A 14,879-nucleotide genomic window follows, 5' to 3' on the forward strand; every position below is an offset into this window, starting at 1 on the left:
GTTGTACAGTAAACTGTACAGCGCTTCCGATCAGGGTTTTTCATTATAAAACTTTATAATACTTACCAGGCGCCCAGCTTCTGTCCGTAGCCCCACCCTCTAGCGTAAGAGGTCATAAGTGCTTCTCCAAGACCAATTAGAGAAGCGCCAGAGACCTGGTATGCTAGGGGGCGGGGCTATGGGCGGAGGCCAGACATCTAGACACCCCCTGTAAGTATGATTAACTTTATTTATAATTTAAACCGCTCGGCCACCAAATCGCTTTTCAGAGAGATTTTGCAGCACTTCTATACATAGCACTGAGCGCTCAAAATGTTGCGTGTCTTGCGATTGCGATTAACCCTTATCGCAATCACACTAGTGGGTTCCCCACCATTTAAATACATCAGCAAAGCTGATCAACAGCCATCTAAAAACGCTGACAAAAATGCCCTAGTGGGTCCCAGCCCTTACTGATTATTTGGGGTGATCTTTTGCTGAAAAGAACATGCTGCTTGGCTGGATGCAGCGATAAAAACAAGCTCGTACAGCAGCAGCAGCGAACGCACGTGTGAAAATGCGTATGGACATGCATGGTTTGCGTCAGCTAGCTGTAGGTGGGAGATATATTTGCAAGTTCAAGAGCTGATATGTACTTTTGCATGGACAGCAGCAGTTTACATACATACTGCTGCTTTATTTCATACGAATACTTTTTATAGATAAATATTAAGGAGGCCCTGTAGTGACATATGGTACAATGCAGTAAATTATTCAGGATTCCCACTTACACAGTCATTTTCCTGGTTTCAGCATCAGAAACTCTTCCTATATCTATGTATTGCTGTACATTGGTATGTAGCCCCCGCCCTTCCACTCATTTTTAGCTCAGGCTAAAAATGGAGGCTATGTGGAATTCTCATCCCAAAGCATTCTGGGAGACCGGGCATATTTTCTACTGGCTTTAGAACTCTCAATAAACAAGAATTCTGCAGCAATGCTCCTGACAGGACTTAAGCTGTTGCCACCTGTGAAATTTCAGAATGTAAAATCAGAGAGAAGAAAGATTTTTGGGGCAAATACTGACTACATCCTACCTAATAAAACTGCAGGTGTCTGCGTCCGCCTGCGTTCATGTGTCTGCCTCCGCCTGCGTTCATGTGTCTGCCTCCGCCTGCGTTCATGTGTCTGCCTGCGCCTGCGTTCATGTGTCTGCCTGCGCCTGCGTTCATGTGTCTGCCTGCGCCTGCGTTCATGTGTCTGCCTGCGCCTGCGTTCATGTGTCTGCCTGCGCCTGCGTTCATGTGTCTGCCTGCGCCTGCGTTCATGTGTCTGCCTCCGCCTGCGTTCATGTGTCTGCCTCCGCCTGCGTTCATGTGTCTGCCTCCGCCTGCGTTCATGTGTCTGCCTCCGCCTGCGTTCATGTGTCTGCCTCCGCCTGCGTTCATGTGTCTGCCTCCGCCTGCGTTCATGTGTCTGCCTCCGCCTGCGTTCATGTGTCTGCCTCCGCCTGCGTTCATGTGTCTGCCTCCGCCTGCGTTCATGTGTCTGCCTCCGCCTGCGTTCATGTGTCTGCCTCCGCCTGCGTTCATGTGTCTGCCTCCGCCTGCGTTCATGTGTCTGCCTCCGCCTGCGTTCATGTGTCTGCCTCCGCCTGCGTTCATGTGTCTGCCTCCGCCTGCGTTCATGTGTCTGCCTCCGCCTGCGTTCATGTGTCTGCCTCCGCCACATTCTCGCATCTTTCTGCTTTCTAACCTCCCTGCCGGTATACACGTCAATACAAAATATGCTGTGAACATTATTGATGTGCATACATGTCAATACTCTCCTGCACTGTATACTAGACCCTTGCTTGACACATTTTGGCAAGTTACTGGAAAAAAAATTAAAATTAATTAGATCACTTTTTGCACAGAAATCTTGGGGAAATTGAATGCCAGGGAGGTCAAAGCTTGCGGAAGAGATCGAGGCAGTTTGTTATTACAGAAGCAAATATTCCCATAAATTGCAATGCTAAATGCAAAGTATACCCACAAAGGAACTTTACAATGGGATTTTAGACTAGTTACAAAGACACAACACACCCATCAGTGCACTACTGTTTTATCATACGTTCATATTTTTTTTGCTGTTTTTACTACTGGTTTGTGGGCGTAGCATCCATATCATAGTAAAATGAATCATCACAGGCAAGATGCAAACAGCACAACCCAGCTGTAGATACTGACAACAACCGATACACGGCAAGGTACTGTATGCAAGACTCATCAACTGAGCGCACAGCACAAATAAGCATTTCTTTTTCAGCAGAGAAATGAGTGACCGTTTACTGAACAATTTTCTGGCTGAAGGACTATTGGCATGAGATTCAAAAGGAAGGAGGCACTGTAGAGAGTCGAGAGCAGGCAGATGCAGCAGTTATCGGTTATTAACACTCTAAAGTAAATGTATGTTTAAGGCTGCATATCTAAGGTAACTTGCTTACATATTACAGTATTTACCTACAATGGTCCTTTGCCACAAAGTGTCATGTACTGTTGCTATTCAATTTATTTGCTCACTAAATGACATTACGTATCTTTACAACCTTCTTCTGCAACTGACATTTCATTTTATTTATTTTTTTTTATTTTTTTTAGGAAACATGTTGGGAACCATGGTAATATTACACAGTCTGGTATAGAAGATTTCCAAAGGTTTAATCTCTGTCTCATTGGTTTGTAAATCATCAGAGAGCAGAAGGAACAAGCTTAAAGGGAACCTGAAGTGAGAGGGATGTGGAAGCAGCCATATTTATTTCCTTTTAAACAATACCAGTTGCCTGGCAGCCCTGCTGGTCTATTTGGCTGCAGTAGTGTCTGAATAACGCCAGAAACAAGTATGCAGTTAATCTTGTCAGATTGTTCAGGGTCTATGGCTAAATGTATTAGAGGCAGAGGATAAGCAGATAGCCAGGCAACTGGTATTGCTTAAAAGGAAATAAATATGGAAGCCTCCATATGTGTACGTATGTAGGCGTCGCCAGTGAGCTTGGCGCAGGGTGAGCTGAATGTCGGCTCTCCCGGCAAGAGTAACGCACAGCATAACCTGTTTATAGTGGCTGTGAAGCATACTTCAATTGCACTGTATGGTTTGCATGTCTAAGGCGCAATACAACTCTTTGGCATTATTGCGTTGTGATCCCATCCCAATGTTTATAGTGTGAAAGGACCTTTAGGCTGCTTACACACAGGGACGTTACAGGCGCACGTTAGTGCGCCTGTAACGCTCCCCCAACGCACAGCAATGTAACACAAGTGGGCTGTTCACACAGCCCACATTGCGTTACATGTAACGCTGCACGTTCTCCCGAAAGTGCAGCATGCTATGGCGTTACAGCGGCTTAAGCCGCGTTAGACTGTCTGCACATGCGCGTTGGGGAGGAGGGGAGAGCGGCCAGGCACATGGTTAATTAATATTCACTGCACGTTGTGACGTGCAGTGTTTACTTCCTCTGTGCAGTGGTTACTCCGCTCTGTGCAGCAATTGGCCGGGCGGGACCACGTGATGCCGCATGCGTCCAAGAGTACGCATCACGGACGCCAGAGTGAGCTGCACAACGCGGCTCACTCTGACGTCCACATAGAAGAGCACCAGGCGTCACGTTAGGTGCACGTTATGCGACCTTAACGTGGCACCTAACACAACGTCTTAGTGTGCAAGTAGCCTTAAAGCTCACACCTAAGTTTTTATCTTTAACGTTTTGAAAGACAACACAACTATTAGGTGTGTGTTCGTTAGGGCTGGTTCACACGGACGTTTTGCTGGCATTAAACGCAGCGTTTTAAAAAGTAACGTTTTTAGGGATCTACCGCCCTTCCATGCAAGGGAATGGGAGCGTTTAGTACAGGCTTCTGCAGGCTTTCATGAAAGCCTGGCAGTTGATCCCAGCGTCTCCTCTGGTCTCATCTTAAAAGCACCATGCAGCTTCTACAAGGCGTTTGAAAGCCAGCAAAAGCCACTGAAAGCCAATGAAAGCCCATAAAAGCAAAAGAAAGCCCATAAAAGCCAAAGAAAGCCCAGCCTTTCCATTTACTTCCTGTAAAAGCCACCAAAAGCCCAGAAAATGCAACGCTGTCCTGAAAGCCATTAAAAGCCTTCAAAAGCAGAAGCACATGTGAACCAGCCATAGGAAGCTCCATATATCTGCCCTGCCCATCTCACCTTATCATTGAGCAAATAAAGTAACATGTGGGGAATAGGGATGCTCTGACTAGCTAGGTGTGGCTGCATAACATACTGAAGTCTCCCAGACATGCTGCAGGAAGATCCTGGTACTGCAATAAAAGTGCAAGAGTGATTAGTGTCTAGGCCATCGGAAAACAAATCACCATGGAAACGCAGAAGCCGAGGTCTGACCAGTCCAGAAGCCAACAGGAAATATGCAGGAAAAAGATTAATTCATAACAAAGAAGACTAAAACTGACAAGTTAGGTCACTGCTGTGCTTTAAAGTGGCGTGCATGAAAAAAGGGAACCAGGAAAAAAGGTCTCGGCTGGATAACGAATTCTTGATATACTGATAAATATTGTTGTCAAACTTAGTTAACGATAAATACAGTTTTAAAAACATACGGGAGACAGGAGGAGGCTCCTGAACTGGATATTCATTGGTGGGTACGTACGCATGTACTAAGTGTCCTCTGTCAGGATTGAGCTAAGGCCTGTTTCACACTAAGAGCGATGAGCATCACAAAACTGCTGCATGTGACATTTTTGGAGCGATTGCTGTAACAAGTATAAAGAAGCAAAATCGCTTTAAAGATTGCTGCAAAAACGCTGGTGTGATTATCATTATCATTATTGGTGAAAACATATGTAGTATGCCAGAGCCTGTAATATAAAGGTGCCAGGTACAGATGATGTATGGGCACATTGACCAAGAGACAGATCTCGAATCTGATCGGAGATCTGTTGCCTGCCCATAGACCGCAGGCCGATTCCCAATCCATTTCGGCATGGAATCTCTTGGGAATCGACCTTGTGATTCTGCACTGTCCCGGCACTATCCCGATGTGAAATGTGCCCCCCCCCCGGCAATGTCAACCGTGCGCACATTATGCCGGCAACAATGTGGGGCGCATGCATGTGAGGAAGAGTGCGGAGACAGAGCCAGCGGCAGACAGCGACAGGTAAAGTATACTGCACGGGGCACTGGAGAGGGGGTGCCAAATTTTACACTAGAGGGGACAGCACCGGGGGTTCTGTAACGTTTGTCACTCCTCCTGATGTTGCACACAGTTACCACAACGCACCCCATCAAGCATGTCGGCCCTACATCTTGCGACATGTCCCATCAACACATGTGACCTATTTTGTTCCAAAATTGGTTGCATCATCGATCAGGCACGCTCTTGGTGGCACCTTAGCAATGGCTGCCTAGCTAGGGCGGGCCACAGGAAGAAGTTGGGGGTGGAAAGAGAGCTTTGCAAGATGTGAGGAGAAAAAAAAAGTCAAGGCAGTTTTACTGAGGAGAGGGGGTGCGTGGTGCATGATGGAGCGGCAGAAGGCGGTGATAGGAGGGAAACAATGTCCCTCTTTGTCTGCGACCTTGGGGGGCACCTTAACACATACTACATTCTCACCCGAGCCTCACACAGCCGTCTCAGACAAGTTCTATCGAGTGTGCGTATACGGCTTGATGCTCGCAAAATGTATAGCCTATAAATAAAAACAATGACGTACAAGTGTTTGGAAATTCAGTTTAGCATAAAACACGCTACTTATCTCGGGGTAAAGCCCCTTCCTCAGATGTTCATAAATGCAAAAGCAAATATCTAACTTTGTGTCCTCCTAATAAATAAAAAATAGATAATAAAAATCACACCGTCCTGCCAGACGTGGCAAAAGCCATGAGAGTGACAGGAAATACAACTGTGAAAACCGAAAGGGGACTAGATTTGAAGTTAGGATATACATGGAAAGATGAAGAGTGCACACAGCTTGACACCACACTGCTAGACGCTGCAAATAAGTCAAATATTAAAGGGGAGGGGGGTCAAAGCAGGTTACTCTGAACTTCCAAGTGTGGATGTCTAAATATAGCAACACAATCTCACTGAGGACGTATCTGAAGGGAGACTGTTACTAAGAAAAGGATGAGAGTAATATTCTTACAACTACAGCCACTTGACAGTCCTGTCTCTTCATAAAAGACATTTAAGAGTCTGGTCTGTGGCTACAGCCACAACAGACAGACAGCAATTCACTAATCCAGCGCAAACACATGTCACAGGGCTGCTCGGTTATCATAATTTACCCACTTGCGCAAGATAATAAAGATGTATTTCATATTCACAGATGTTTGGGTGTCCAAATTTGCATAGTAAACTTGGCGATGCACAATGCAAGAAAAGCAGATTGGGAGGAAAAAAAATGGTGAATTTTCATTCGTATCTTTTATTTTGTACCGTATACCGCCAACTATTTAAAAGGATCACTTCCTCAAAAAAAAATAAAAAAAAAATTACATTTAATGTACACTACGCCACTAGAGAACTAAAACCACCATGGAAGAACACAGTAAGTAAGCCCAAGAGTATCAAGAATTCCCAAAAAGTAAAAGTTAGAAATCACACTATAGAAGTAAAGGATAGGTATAGAATGACCCTAAAAGCCATACATGGGGGGTGTTGGAGTTGTTTAATTCGCAAGCTAAATACTCACCACATGATGGAAGAAGATGGATCCAGTGACGTCCTCCTGACAACGAGCGTTCCACGATCCATCTTCCGGCCGGCGGGTACACGGCACACGATGGGTGTGAATGGGAAGTCAAATGATCGTGGTACTTCGATCTGCCTGGCGGTCATTATTGCCGCATGTTGCTAAACATCATTTACGTGATCGCACGCCTGTACCCACGTCGCAAAACTGACGTGTATATACACACACACAGATAGAGATATGTGTGTGTGTGTGTGTGTGTGTGCGTGCGTGTGTGTGTATATATGTATATATATATACACACACAGACAGACAGACAGATAGATATAATTTTTTTTTTAATAAAGCTATATCAAAAGATTTGTCAGAGTAATGTATTTTCTCTAGTATTGGAAAGTGATGCGATTGTGTTGCAGAGGTGGCACACCTTGCCCATAGATGTGGGTGCTGTAACCTTTGGGCGCTGAGCTAAAGCATCCAGTATTCAAATAGTAAAGCAAAAAGTTCCAGGTCAGCACACCTTTTCAAAATGCAAAGTTTTCTATTTATTGCTTCATAAGCACATGGATATGACAATTGTTTCGGGGCCACAGCGGGTCCCCTTCTTCAGGGCTCATTTCCACTATCGCGAATTCGCATGCAAATTCGCATAGCAATACAAGTGAATGGGACTGTTTCCACTTGTCAGGATTCCTTTCCGTTTTTCTGTGCAGAAAAAATTCGCATGGCAGAGCCATCAGAATTCGCATATCGTATACCGCTATGCGAATCGCATACAATGTATTTAATAGGAAATTCGCATGAGGTTTGGGTATGCAAATTTTCATGCGAATTCGTATAGAAGCAATGGAAAAGCACACCAGCACTGCCATGGTTTAATTCGCAATACATCGTCATCCATGCAAATTCGCATGAGAATTCGCGTAGACCCGCATGCGAAATTTGAATCCGCATGCGAATTTTTACCGCGGCGATTCGCACCGCACAAGTGGAAATGCAGCCTCAGATAGTGCAAACAAAAGTTTGAATACAAAATAGTATTGGATAGTGGGGACATTAGGACCGCTGTAAGGATTTTATTTCTGTCATGGTACCAGTAAGGCCTGGGGCCAACTAAAGTGTTTTCAGATGCGCTTTGGGATTGCCAATGATCATCCAGAACGCAATTTCAGGTCCTGCATTTTTTGGAGTGATTATGCTCCAATGTACAGGATAGCAATGCTGCAAAATCCATTTTGAATTACTCTTTCAGGGCTTGTTCACACTAAGGGCGTTTTTTTGCTTTTTTTTTTTCAAGCACAGGCAGTTTTCAAAATCGCCCTAAAACGCTTGTGCAATGATTCCCTACAAGAGAGTTCACATCTGAGCGGTTTGTTTCCGGAACGATCAGCAAAGTGGTGCCTGTACCATTTTTGAGGCGATTCCGCCTCAATGGGAGGTATAGGAAAAATGCAAAACGCTCACGAAATCACTTTGTGCAGCGATTGCGTTCGCGGTTTTAAGAATAAATACATTGTATTAATTATTTTCCAGGTCAAAGAGTTCACTTCCTGACTTGCATCAGGGAGTGAATTAAAAAAACGCTCCGGAAAAGCGCTTAAAAAACGCTTTTAACAAAAAAACAAACAAAAAAAAAACACCGCCCACCCAAGTGCCGGGAATCGCAAAAAAAAAAAAAACCTCAAAAAACACCCAACGCGAGCACTAACACAATGTGAACAAGGCCTCAAAGCGATTTTGCAGTGACTTTGTGGGCGTGTCTTCTGATTGATATAGTTTGCACTGGTTGCCAGGTCTCCCATAGCCCATTTCCACCAGCTTCCAATGCAAAGCCCCACCTCTTCGCACAAAAGGTCAACTGTGTTTCTCTATTAGGAAAGAGAGAAACACCGAAGGTATGACCCCTTGTGCTAGGGGGTGGGGCTACACATCCAAAGCTGGCAGAAAGTGACCTCTCAGGAGACCTGGCAAGTAGTTTAAAGTGTACCTGAGACAAGAATATAAAAAAAAAAAAAAAAGCAAATCGGAAGCGCAGTACAATCGCCAGCACTAGATTGTACAGCACTTCCAAACATCATACAAATTACTGTACAAAAAACTAGCAAAAGCACTCAGTGTTTGGTACAACAATTTGTAGTGAGTCCTTGGCCTTAGGAAGATTTCCCCTCTGGGTCACCAAAAATTAGCACATTTTCCTCACTTCCTATTCTTTCAACAGGATGAAAAACCAAAAGCTTTCCAAATGGGCAACAGACCTAATGCTGAACAATGTTATGTCATAATACAATACAATAACATTTCTATAGCGATTTTCTCCAATAGGACTCAAAGCGCTGAGGGCTTGTTTCCATTATCGCGAATTTGCATGCGTTTGACGCAACCACACAGGCACTGCCATGGTTAAATTTGCATACATCGTCATCCATGCGAAATCGTATGCGTAATTCGCATGAAAATACGCATATAACCAGGGCTGTGGAGTCGGAGTCGGGGCAATTTTGGGCACCCGGAGTTGGAGTCGGAGTCGTGGTTTCATAAACTGAGGAGGCGGAGTCAGGAGTCGGATGATTTTTGTACAAAAAATATTAGACTAAGGAGTCGGAGTCGAGGAGTCATTTTGGTTACCCGGAGTCGGAGTCGTGGTTTCATAAACTGAGGAGTCTGAGTCGGAAGATTTTTGTACCGACTCCACAGCCCTGCATATAACCGCATGCGAATTTTTACTGTGGCGATTCCCACCGCACAAGTGGAAACGGGCCCTGAGGCTCTCTCAGATAAAGTAGTTGGCAGTAGGATGAAGTATTCATACAACAAAAGTTATATTTCTGCAAATGCCAAACTGAACAGGTCGGGTCTGGATTTAAACACATCCAGAGATTGAGCTGATCTGCTGAGGTAAGGAGTTCCAAAACATTGGAGCAGCATGACAGAAGGCTCTGGGACCAAAAGTTTCCAAGTGGACTCTGGGTATGACTAGACCTGTGGATCTGAGATTGCGGGGATTGCTACGCAGCTGCAACATTTCTTTCATGTATCCAGGGCACAGATTATTTAGTGATTTAAATGTCAGTAGGCCCATCTGCAATAACTGCAAGTTTTTACTGCTGTCAGTATACCTACTTACAAAACCTCCTCCCTTCCTGTCTCAAAGGACAACATCACTAAGGGTCCATTCACACTAGTAGCTGTTCTGTCCAATTTGACGGAATGCACCTAATGCTGGATACACACGTTGCGTTTCCGCGTCGATCGATTCGCGTCGATTCGATTATTTCCAACATGTCCGATTCGCAGGTCGATTGATCGTTAGGTCAATTTGCCATACTGTACATGGCATTCGACCTAAAAATAATCGAAATGCGCTCGGAAATGCTCGGAAATAATCGAATCGACGCGAATCGAACGCCGCATCGAACACGGAAACGCAACGTGTGTATCCAGCAAGATGCAGCAGGAAAGGTAACATGAAAGGCTATTGGCTTTCATGTTACAGTCACATTAGACTTGGGATGGACTTGGTTCCAGAGTGTTACATTGTAATGCCTTTGGGCGGTTTCCCGTCGGAATAATTAGAACTAGCGCCGCTGTTCAGCGTTGAAGCACAACTTCCCAACTTGCATCATAACGCGTGCACAAAATCGGGTTCGTGCACACGTTAGCTAGTGGGAAAGGGCCACGAGGGTTGCTGGCAACTCCTTTTGCTGTAGCCAAACTGTTTTCTGCATTTTTTGCAACCACACATCAAAGCGTTTTGACATTATTTGCCACTGATTTGTGGCCCCAGGGGGGGGGATAGTCTGTATCTACTGCCAGAAGCTACTTAAAGGACTTACGAGGCCAAATTAGTCCACTATGCGGACTGCGCAGCCGTGGCCAGAGGAAGCGGCCATTTTGGGAGAGGCAGGGGAGACCAACCCGGGCCGTGGGGTCGGGAGCCGGCCCGGGGGGCTAATGAGCGGGGGAACCCGGCGGATCGCCACAGAGGGCGCGGACGGCGTCCTCCGTGCAGTAAAAGATTATACAAGTAATTAACTTTTTTGACTAATTTGGCCTCGTAAGTCCTTTAACCACTTCTCTACCACGGGGTTTTTCACCTAAAAACCACAGCAATTTTCACATTTAAGGGAGGCAAGGGTTAATGGGCTTAATGGGGGTATAATTTATTTAAAAAAAACCTCACTGATGCTGATCAGTCACTAATGCTGTGTTAGTTATCTGAGATCCTCTCACGAGTGATCTCAGTAACTGTAACAGCAAAGAGACTGATGCAATGTTTACACACATTCTGCATGAATAAGCACTGTCATTGGCTTTGTGAACACATGTTCACATCAGCCAATCACAGACCAGCGGGTGCCCGACGCGTATGCACGTCCGCGTACACGCGCACGCGATCGCGCACGCGATCGCGCACAGCAGGAAAATAAACAGGAGTTGCCTATCTACGCCCCTGTGACTCAGGTGAATTTTAAAGGGGCGTAGATAAGCGTGGCAGAGGTTGTTAAGTGGTTAAGGAGCAGTTCAGATAGATGGCTGCCAAGTCCATCCCCAGCGTTTACCGCTCTGGATCCATGCGTCACCATTGAGATGAATGGAAGCCGGTCGTGTGAGCCGACACGTAGCATTCAGGGAATCCCGATCAGCTTCAGCGATTAACTAATTTATGGCAATCTTCATGAGATGAGTGCTCCCATTCATCTCAATAATGACTCAATCGTGATAGGGTGGATCCTCTTCTCAGCAGATTGACGGGTCAAACGATCATTACCGACATGTACAACCTGCTCCCAATCAATAATGGGATCCATTTTCACATCACTACTGAACAAAATCCGGGGCTGTGGAGTCGGAGCAATTTTGGGTTCCTGGAGTCAGAGGTTTCATAAACTGAGGAGTCGGAGTTGGGGGTCGGATGATTTTTGGACAAAATCCACAGCCCTGGTAAATATTAGACTAAGGAGTCGGAGTCTGAGCCATCGGAGTCGGATAATTTTTGGACCGACTCCACAGCTCTGACAAAATCGATCCCATTATCAATCGGGAGCAGTTTAGACATGTTGGAAATTATCGATTTCAACCCGTCGATCTGACAGAAAGTTGCATCGTGTGAACCAGCCTTTAGGTGAAATCCGTCCAGTGTGGACACCAGCAAAAAGCAAGGACTAGTTTTATTTTCTCACTTCCCGTTCCCTTAAAGGACAACTGTAGCGAGAGGGATATGGAGGCTTCCAAAAAATTTTTTTCCTTTTAAGCAATACCAGTTGCCTGGCTGTCCTCTTCCTCTAATACTTTTAGCCATAGACCCTGAACAAGCATGCAGCAGATCAGGTGTTTCTGGCATTATTGTCAGATCTAGATTCGACAAGATTAGCTGCATGCTCGTTTCTGGGCCAAATAGATCAGCAGCTCTGCCAGGCAACTAGTATTGTTTAATGGGAAATAAATATGGCAGCCTCCATGTAACTTTCACTACAGTTGTCCTTTAACAGTAGAAGTGGTGTTGTTATCATACCTGCCATGTTTTTCTTCTGTCTGTCTCCCTGCTGAGGAGAATCTCACCTGCCCAATAACAGGGATGACAAGACTAGGATGTGAGGGGAGAATATCCCAAACAGGAGCACAGACAACTAAGTGACCTTATGCTAGGTACACACGATACAATTTTCTGCCAGATCAATTGTTTCCAACATGTCTGATCTGAATGTTGATCAATTTCCCAATAGATTTCTATAGAAGTGAATGGAAATCGATCTGAAAATTGTATCGTGTGTACCTAGCATTACTAGCGATCCTCATCCTCCCCTGCTCTGTGTGGAGTTAAATAAAATAGCAATACTGTATAATCTCGTTATAGTAAACATTCTGATATTGTAAACCGGTGGTCCTCAAACTAAGGCCCGCTAGAAGCCAGTGAGCAGTAATCTGCTGGCTTCCAATCCAATTCTGCATCAGGTGACCTGCTGTCCAACTGGATGGCAGATTGTCACCTGAGTATTCTTCACTGTCGGCCGCAGCATGACTGATTGGCTGCTGCTGGGAGTTCTCCTCCGGGCATTATTGGGGGGAAATCAATACCTAGATCTAATGTAATCTTTTTCAACATCATTTTATGTATGTTCCGGCCCCCAGCAAGCTGAAGTATGTTGACCCGGCCCTTGACTGAAAAAAGTTTGTAAACTAACGTCCAGGTCCCGGCCAAAGCTCATAAGTATATGGGAGTAATGCCTGGTATAGTAAACTCTCATATCATAGAACTTCTGTTATAGTAAACCTGTGTTTTGGCCCCTTTGGTATTCTGTAGCCTGCTATAGTGGAAAGTGGGCGGGCACATGCATCAAATACGTCAGTCGGAGAACCATGCGCTGCGGAGAGCAGACAGCCACTTGTAGCCTGCTCGCTATCTGCACACTACTCTGGACCTCCGTGGATTACCTCAAAAGCTCCAGCCAGTGAGACCTATGCCTCCTGTGTGAGCAGAAGACTGACGGGTGCACAGTCTATCATCTGTGACTTGCTTGTGCACGGTGGCAGTTACAGAATCATCCAGGCTACACAGAAATGTGGACAGAGGAGCACGCTATCAGCACTGCAACTGCATTAATTGGTGAGACGTAAGCTTCCTGTGCAAGCTGTTGCATGATTATTGCATGTAATATTGAGCACTGTGCATTTTGATTTCACTTAGACACTGTCTGCGCTCACTTCCTGAAACATTGAAAAGAAAAAAAATGACTCCCAATTATTGACTGTATTCAGATACAGTACTACAGTATACTTTATGCACTACAGTATGTCCATTTCAGATACTGTAGATTAGAACCCCTTTATCATAAAATCCAAGGGACCAGGAAAAGTAGTTTGCTATATTAGAATTGGTCATACATTGTATAGTTATACAGATGCAGTTGCTGGGACCTGAAGAATGAGTTTCCTTTATTTAGAAGTCTTACTATAACGAGATTCCACTGTATAATAGGTATTCTGTTGTATAACATTGCCTGGAGTTGAACTTGAACTACTATCATCTCCTGACGTCACCCAGAGCTCCTCCCTTCGCGTACAGTCAGGTCACGTGACGCAGAGGCGCTCCGGCACCTGAACATAACATAGCCGAGACTGGCCAGTCAGAGAGAGGAGTGAGCGCGCTGCATATCACTGGCAGTGCCGGAGGCCTCACCACCAGCCCGGCGTGACAAGCCTCCCCGCAACTCCTCCACCCATCCGCCCTATTCCCCTCATACACTCACCCGCACCAGTCCGCCCTGTCCCGCCTAATAACGGCTCGCGCTCCGTCCCTCAGCTGCGACTTCGGAATAGCGTCTCTGGGCGCGAAGGCAGCTGATTGGCTGGCGGAGGTGCCGCTCGGAACAAGCCCCCGGCTGGGATTGGGCGACGCGCAGGGAGGGGGCGGAGACGGCCTCGCCCACGGTCAGGCAGCCAGCGCTGAGGGACTGACAGGGGAGGGAAATGGAGGCGATGTTATTATGAAGTGTGCTGAGCAGGGCGGGTACAGCCTGGGGAGACGCTCCGGATAATCCTGCCAGGGACAATGGCTAGAGCAGGACGCTGGAGAGGGCATTATTATGTAAAGCATAGCTTGTGTGTAGAGATTAGAAGCTATTGCCACAAAACAGTGCAATCCCTTCGTAGTAAACTTCTATGTAGGTAGAAAGAAACAAAGTCTTGTAAAAGTAATACCTTTTAATGGCTAACTGATAAAGTAAAATAATGCAAGCTTTCTGTTTTAGTAAACTTCTAGGGACCTGGCAATGTAGTTTACTATATCAGAAGAACAGAGTAACCAAGCAGTTCAGGGTGACCCAAACCACTAGGAAGAGGGATAAAAGAGACCTAAAAACCCGAAACGGGCTCATCATTCCCACATATAGACAGCCTGTTTTGGGCTTTTGGCCCTCATCAGTACATGGCAGGGATTGATATGGCTGTATGGGATAGGGCTTGGACCAGTACAACAGAGTAGTGTAGGCTTGCTATACACCAGAGGCTCTGGATGCTTGCCTGGCTTACAGGGGCGAAAAGAGATAATTTGCATATTCAGTAGTGGTGCATTGTGGGTAATCACAAATGTTCTCTTGTAGCTGAATTATACCGAGCGTTGCTATATCAGAAGTTAACTATATCAGAATGTTTCATACATTTGTCCAGGTGCATTTGCTGAGTATCGAGTTTTACCAT

General features: G+C 45.6%; 1 protein-coding gene across 1 annotated transcript in view; it reads right to left on the reverse strand.

The window, feature by feature from the left end:
• LBR (lamin B receptor) overlaps positions 1-14,014 on the reverse strand; it is a 62,511-nt gene extending 48,497 nt beyond the window's left edge. Inside the window, exon 1 of the mRNA XM_068279680.1 lies at positions 13,931-14,014. The gene's annotated coding sequence lies outside the window, so the exon portion shown is untranslated. The remainder of the gene's footprint in view (positions 1-13,930) is intronic.
• Between the last annotated feature and the right edge of the window lie 865 nt (positions 14,015-14,879).

Source organism: Hyperolius riggenbachi, chromosome 4 (assembly GCF_040937935.1).
Source record: "Hyperolius riggenbachi isolate aHypRig1 chromosome 4, aHypRig1.pri, whole genome shotgun sequence".
Taxonomy (NCBI): Eukaryota; Metazoa; Chordata; class Amphibia; order Anura; family Hyperoliidae; genus Hyperolius; species Hyperolius riggenbachi.